Source organism: Pediculus humanus, genomic scaffold (assembly GCF_000006295.1).
Source record: "Pediculus humanus corporis 1103172107737 genomic scaffold, whole genome shotgun sequence".
Lineage (NCBI taxonomy): Eukaryota > Metazoa > Arthropoda > Insecta > Psocodea > Pediculidae > Pediculus > Pediculus humanus.
Window position 1 is genome coordinate 53,676 of NW_002987340.1, and position 7,451 is coordinate 61,126.

Consider the following 7,451-nt stretch of genomic DNA (forward strand, 5'->3'; position numbering starts at 1 on the left):
TTTTAATTAAATCGTCATCGTCATCATTATTATTATTATTATTATCATTTAAAATTTGATGATTCGAAATATTCTAAATTTTCAAACGGAAAAAAAAGAGAAGAAAATTCTAGAATTTTAAATATATATATATATATAATAAATAATAATTAAATACAAATTAAGTTTTTAAATCGAAAAGATAAAAAAAACGGGGGAGGGGGATAAGGGAAGGAGAAGGGGGAAAGAAGAAAAAGAGATAGGGTGGGGGAAACTTTTTAAAAATTTCGTTTCAAAACTTTTTTCTTTTTTTTTTTTTTAATATAAAAATTAAAATAAAATAAAAAAAAAGTTTCGAAACTTTTTTTTTTTTTTTAAATCATTAAAAATAAATTTAAAAAAAAAAAAAAATTAATTCTTCACTCTTTCTCTCTCTCTTTTTCTCTTTTATTAATCAATAAATAATTAATATATTTTTTTAAAAAATGAAATGCCAAGTATTTCCGGTTTTTTTTTTTTCCTTTCATGACGCCATATTTAAAATCGTGGAAAATTTGAATTTTTTTTGTTTTTTTTTTTGGTAAATCATATTAAAAACTTGTTTTAAAAAAAAATTATTTTGTTTTATTCAAACGTGTTATTTATTGTAAAAGTTTTTTTTTTTTTTTTTTTTTTTTTTTTACGAGCGTCATGTTGGCAGCCATGTTTTTATTTTTTTGAACATCAAAAATTATTATTATTTAAAAGTAAGAAAAAATCTTAAAAAGAAAGTAAATAAATTAAATAGTAATCAAATGGAAAAAGAAAACTCAAACCATTTTCATTTTTTTTTTTTTATCCCGGAAGTAAAAGAAAAACGGAAACGCGGTCGCGGGAAGTAAGAAATATGGCGGATGAGTAGTAGGAGGAGGTGGTGGAGGGAGAGGGAGGTTTATCTCGTGCTTTTTAAATATTTTAAGAATATAAAATCCTTAATTTTCTACCGTTTTTTTTTTTTTTTTTAATAATAAAAATTTTACATTTAAATTTTAGGATTAAAACAAAAAACGAAAAAAAATTTTTTTTTCCCTTCCAGATTTTTGTGTTTTATTTATTTATTTTTTATAAATTTAAATTTAAATGTTTTTTACGTGTGACGTAATTTTATTAGCAAATGAAACCGAGGGGGAAGGGGAGAGGGGAGGGGGAAAGTCTACGACGGAAATGATAGTTTTACCGCGAGAAAAAAAAAAGTGGAAAATTTATTCACCAAAACACAAAACACAAAAAAAAAAAAAAAGTTGAAAATTTGTCACCGTTAACGTCGTAAATAAAATTGGTTTTAGTTTTAAATTTTTCTTAACTTAAAAAATTACCATTTATCCGTTATAAATTTTAAATTTTTAACCGTTTTCGTGTCGTCATCGTCGTCGTCGTCGTCTGCTTTTAACACTAATTTTCCTAATGAATAAAAATATATTTAAAGATCCCCTACGCGTGTGTGTGTGTGTTAAACTATTATTTTTTAACCAAATCGAAATACATTTTCCCCCCTTAATATTATTATTATTATTATTATTATTTTAAGTGTTTTACCAACATTGTAATAATAAAAAACAAAAAAAAAACCCGCGAATTTTAAATTTTTTATATTATAAATTTCGAATTTTTAAAGGTAAAACAAAGACCGCCGCGCGTTCTTTAAGAAAGGTTTTCCGAAGAAAATGATTTTCTTTTGCTTTTTCGTTTTTAATTTCCTTTTTATATTATTCCGCATCCTTTTTTTCTTTTTCTTAAGGAATTAAACCTTTTTTTAATCGAAAAAAAAAATTTTTTTTTTCTTTTTCCTTTTTTAATTTTTACAGGGACCATTAATCTTCATTTTATTTGTTAACCTTTTTTTTTTTTTTTTTTTTTCTTTCCACCGAAGTCCATTTTATTTTTTTTTTCCGTTTTTCTTTTTCATTTTTCTTTTATTATTATCCACCATTAAACACGACAAGGCTACTTGTCGGAGTTTTTAAGTATTTATCCGAGGTTTCTACCCGATTCCTTAGGGACAAATACTCGAATTTCGGTGGTGCCACTTATTATAAGATAGCACCACATCAATTCTTGAAGGTCTTCCTGAGTCCGTCTTTTTCGATGGGAACGATTTGTCTCCTGAACTGGGCTCCGGTGACTAACATCTTTGGAGTGGCCAGGGTCAGAAGCAGTGAAATTCACGTTCTCGTCGAGCTGCCTCAGGTCGACAGTAGAACAAGATTTGTTTTTTGGTTCTTACTTTGTCTTGTTCTCATTTTTTTTTTTGCTCTTTTAAGCCAACAGCACGTGGCGTTCTCAGACGGTCACCCATCCAAGTTTGCACCACGCCCGATGCTGCTTAACTTCGGTGATCGTACGGGAACCGGTGTGACCAGCACGCTATGGCCGTTGGCTTTATTATTATTATTATTATTATTATTATTATTATTATTTTCTTTCGAGTTGTTTAGATTTTTTTCCTTTGTTCGACCGTTGAAATTATTGATACGAAAAAAAAAAAAGAAAAAAAAAATTTATTTTCTTTCAATCAATTTCATATCGTTTACCTCATCAAAGAGAGTAGGGGGAAAAAAAAAAATCGAAAAGTTTCTTTTTTTTGTGGGAGGGGGCGGGGGGCGGAAGCGGGGGTTTTATCTTCTCGTGCCGGATATTTGATGAATTTATTCATCCGTAGAATATTATTATTATTATTAATAAAAGCGGTTTAACCGACGTTTTAAATTGTATTTTTTTTGTTAAACCGCCATTACGAATTTTTTAGTTTTTTTTTTTTTCATCCCCCCAAAAAAAAAAATTATTCGTTTAAACCTTTTTTTCTAAATTTTTAATCCTTAATTATTAATAATATTTTAATCCTTTTTTAATTTCATTATTTATTTCTCTTAAATAATAATAATAATAATAAAGAAAAAAGGATTTAAAAAAACGTTTCTTAAAAAAGTTTTTGTAATTTTTTTTTTGTTTGTTTTTTTCCCCCTCTCATCTCCCCCCTCTTCTTCGTAGATCATTCAAGTTTTTTAATATCACGTGGGAGGCAGTTAAAATTTACATAACTTCTCTTAAACAAAATAATAATAATGATAATGATTTTTAAATAAAACAAAAAAAAAGAAAATATTTACCTTAAAATCAGGATCGACAGTCATTCTTTTAAATGACCCGACAATATATAGAGTACCCGTACCAGAATCAATCATTTTAGCTTTTGTCGTGTACCTGTAAAATAAAATTTAATTTTTTTTTAATAAAAAAAATGGAAAAAAATTCAAAAATGTCGTCGTTGAAAAAAAAAAAAAAGATTAAAAACTTTTTTTTTTTTTTTAAAAAAAAAGAAAATCACGTTTTGACAAAAGGAGTCGATTTTCTTTTTAAATCGTAAAGAAAGAAAGAAAGGCAGGAAGGAAAGAAGGAAAAAGAAAGTAAAAGAAAAAGAGGGGGAAAAAAAATTTTTTTTTCTTTTTCTTTTTATTTCTAGAAATCTTTTATTGGAACTTTGTCTTCTTCTTGTTTCCGTCTTTAGAGAATCCAATATTGAAAAAGACGAGAAAGAGAGAGAGAGAGTTAAGAAAACGTTTATTATTATTATTATTATTATTAGTACTGGAGAAAAGTAGTGTGATGAAATAAATAAATATCGTAGTAGTTTTCTCTATCAAAACACAAATTAATGTCTTAATCTTGTAATTTTTCCATCAGCAGCTCCCTTTTCCTCTTCCTCCTTTTTCTCCTCTTTCTTTTTAACTCCTTTTTAAAACCTTTTAGAATTTTTTTTTTTTACCTTTTTTGTGGATTTTTCTTTTGGAATTAAAAAAAAAAATTTTTGTTTTAGAGCTCTCCTTTTGGAGAAAAATAAAAAAAAAAACCTTAAATGAATTATTAATTAAAAAAAAAAAGTGGATGAAAAATGTTTGGAAAATTAAGGATGAGGAGGAAGGTGAGGGAGGGGGAAAAACCGAACCGTAACGTTTTTTTTTTCTTTTCCTCCCGGAGAAGAAAACATTTTTTTTTTTCCCATCGATCTATTAATAATAATAATAATAAGAGTAATAATAAAATAATTCTTTTAGTTTAAAGCGACCGCAAATCCTTATTTTCCGTTGGATATTCGGGGTGGGAAAACCGGGGGAAATGGGGGGGTGGGAAAAGGAAAGAGAATAAAATTATCAAAATGGTTTTCAATTTTACATTTTCAATATATACGTATTTGTTATTCAAAGGAAAATTTCATTTCTCGTTAGACTAATCAATTAATTATCGATTGATTGAAAAGTTAAAATCTAACATCGTTCCTATGATAAAGATATTCAAATAATAATAATAATAATAATAATAATAATAATAATAATAATAATAATAATAATTAAGAGAACGTAATAAAACAATTTTTTTTTTTTTGTTTCATTGATTACGATCCCGTCGTATCAAAATATTGTCATTGATATCGATTTTGTGCCAAATTTTCCTATTATTATTTGGCTTAAATCCATATTTTCCATTTCTTGGCAAAGGAAAATAAGGCAAAGGAAAAAAATTTTTTTTTTTTCCCCTCAGGTTTCTTCCGAGAAATTTATTAAAAAAAAAAAAATAGGAAATTTCAATCGTTTATATTGTCCTTCACGATTTACGCACAAGTTTTGAAAAGGTAATAAGCCAAAACAAACAAATAAACAAACAAACAAACGGAAAAGTTTAATAATTACATAAACTCAAAAAAAAAAAATAAAAAACAAATAGGAAATACACACGCGAATAAAAAACGAAAACTTTTTTTTTTATCTTCTGCTTTTCTATACTTTTCCCAACCCGATAACGAGTATAAAAATTTATTTAATTATGTACTTATTTATTTAAAAAGTAAAATGGAGGAGTTTTTAAATAATACTAATAATAATAATAAATTACAAAAAAAAACGTGTATCAGGTGTTGTTTTTAATATTATTTATAAAAATATATATATAATTGAGCAATTAATGTTCAACACGCGAAAATGGTTTTCCTTTCTTTTCTTTTCTTTTCTTTTTTTATAAAATATATTTTCTTATGTAAATTAAGACAAAGGAAACTAAAGCTTTAAACCTATAAATAATATATATATATATATTTTTTTTTTTTTTTTAAATTACTCCTTAAGGTAATTTAATTAATTTTTTTTTTTTTCCTTTGACTAAACTCTAGTAATTTATTTTTTTTTTTTTTTAAATTTTTTTTTACTTATTTTTTAAGTTGTTGTTGTTTTATTTTTTCCCCGTCTGACATTAATTATAATAATGATGATGATGATGATGATGATGATGATAATATTTGATAATGTAATATTGTAACCGTTACCAGGGCAGCCAACTTATAATTATTATCCATTTTCGTTTTAATGTAACCTTTTTATTTTTATCGAAAGGAAATTATGGTTTCGGGGAATAAATTTTAATTATTATTATTATTATTATTTTTGCGTCATTTTAATTTTTTTTTTTTTTTATCATTTAATAAGTTTGTTTGTTTGTTTGTTTGTTTGTCTTCCCCTCCCCCTCCTATCCAGTTTCAGTCAATTATTAAATTAAAATAAACAAAAAAAAAAAGACGAACAAACACACGAAATTATTTTAAATTCTGAAAAAAAAATTTTCCGTTTTTTTTTTTTTTATTTGTTTTCCACGATGATAATGATAATAATAATAATTTGCGTTATTGATACGTTAAATGTTAAAGGATTATTATTATTATTATTATTATTAGAAGAAGAAGAATAAGATTTTCCATATCGAATTCAATATTACGCCTAATTTAATAAGATAATAAATTTTTCTTAGATTTGGCATTTTCATATTTTTCGTGTTTGTCGACAGATAGGCGCCCTCGGGAACTTTATTCAACTGTAAGGAAAATTTGTTTTTCTCTAACAATTTTCCTTTTTCTCATCTCATCGGTGGTGGAGTTTTTTTTTTTTTCCTTTTGCACCCGAATATTTCCCTCCCCGTTTTGAATTATTGCTTAGTTTTTTCCTCGTTTTTTTTTCTTTCCCTCCCTTTTACCCTCATTTCTGACACTGTTAAGAGAGAGAGAGAGAGAGAGAACCAGAGAGAAAGAAAGAGTATGGTAAAATTCATAGGGGAAAACTTATGTCAAATATAATAATAATATCTGTGGGAAAAAAAAGAAATTTTTTTTTTTAAATATAAATAAATTCCAGTAGGATCGTTATAATAATAATAATAATAATAATAATAATAATAATAATAATTATTATTATTATTATTATTATTATTATCACAGTAGTTTGTTATCAATAGAAAAAATTATCAAAAGTAAAAGTTTATTCGATTTTAAAATTAATAATTAAAGGAAAAGGAGCGTAAATTTTAAAGAAAAAAAAAAAAAAGAAAACGAAAACGACTATTATTATTGGCGAGATAATCCAGAAACCTCGAAAATGTATAAAGAAAGAGAAAGAGAGAGAGAGAGAGTGTGTGAGAGAGTGAGAGAGAGAGAGAGAGAAAATTAATGTTATCTTGACTTTTATAATTTAGTCTTAAGATAAATGAATTTTTCGGAAAATGAAGAAACATTTTCCTTTACTAACCAATTTTACTCTCCGAGACTTCAATTTCCAAAAAACTGGTAAATTTTAAATCAGTCTTACTTTTTTGAATTTACAACAACGGAGAGAGAAAGAAAGAGAGAGAGAGAGAGAAAGAGAGAAAGGGAGCGAGAGAGTGAGAAAAAAGTTTTTTTTTTTTTATAGCCGAATGTTTTTCCAGTTATTATTAAATTATTATTTTCCGACTTGATAACCTTTGTTTATTTTCTCCAAAAACTTTTTTTTAAATGTAAATGTAAACAAACAAACAAACAAAAAAAAAATTTGAATAACAAAAAAAAAAAAAAATTTTTTTCTCTCTGGAAAATTCCTTCCTAAAGAAATAAAAAAAAAAATAATTAAAAAATTTCGTTTTAAATGTAAATAAAATTTTTTTAAAAAATGGAAAAATGGAAAACGAGTATAAAAAAAAAAGAAAATGGAGGACAAACAATTCAAAACAATCCATTAAGAAAATTTTTTTTTTTTTATTTTTTTTTTTCTCCAGACTGGAATTGATTGTTTTCATTGTAAATAAATGAAAAAAGGAAAAAAAAACTTTTTAACGTATCAAAATTTAAATTAATGCACACTGGAAAAATAATAATAATAATAATAATAATAATAATAATAATAATAATAATAATAATAATTATCACCACGATAACGAATAAATTATTTATATAAAAAAAGAAAAAAAAAAAGAAATTAAATGTTTTAACGGTTTTGTTTATATAAATTTAAATTTAATTCTTGAACGTTCCAGAAAAACCGCCCCCGCTACCTCCTCTACCGTCCCCGACACCACCACCACCATCGCCGCCATGGAAATTTAAAACTTTTTTAAAAATAAATTTACATACTAAAAATATA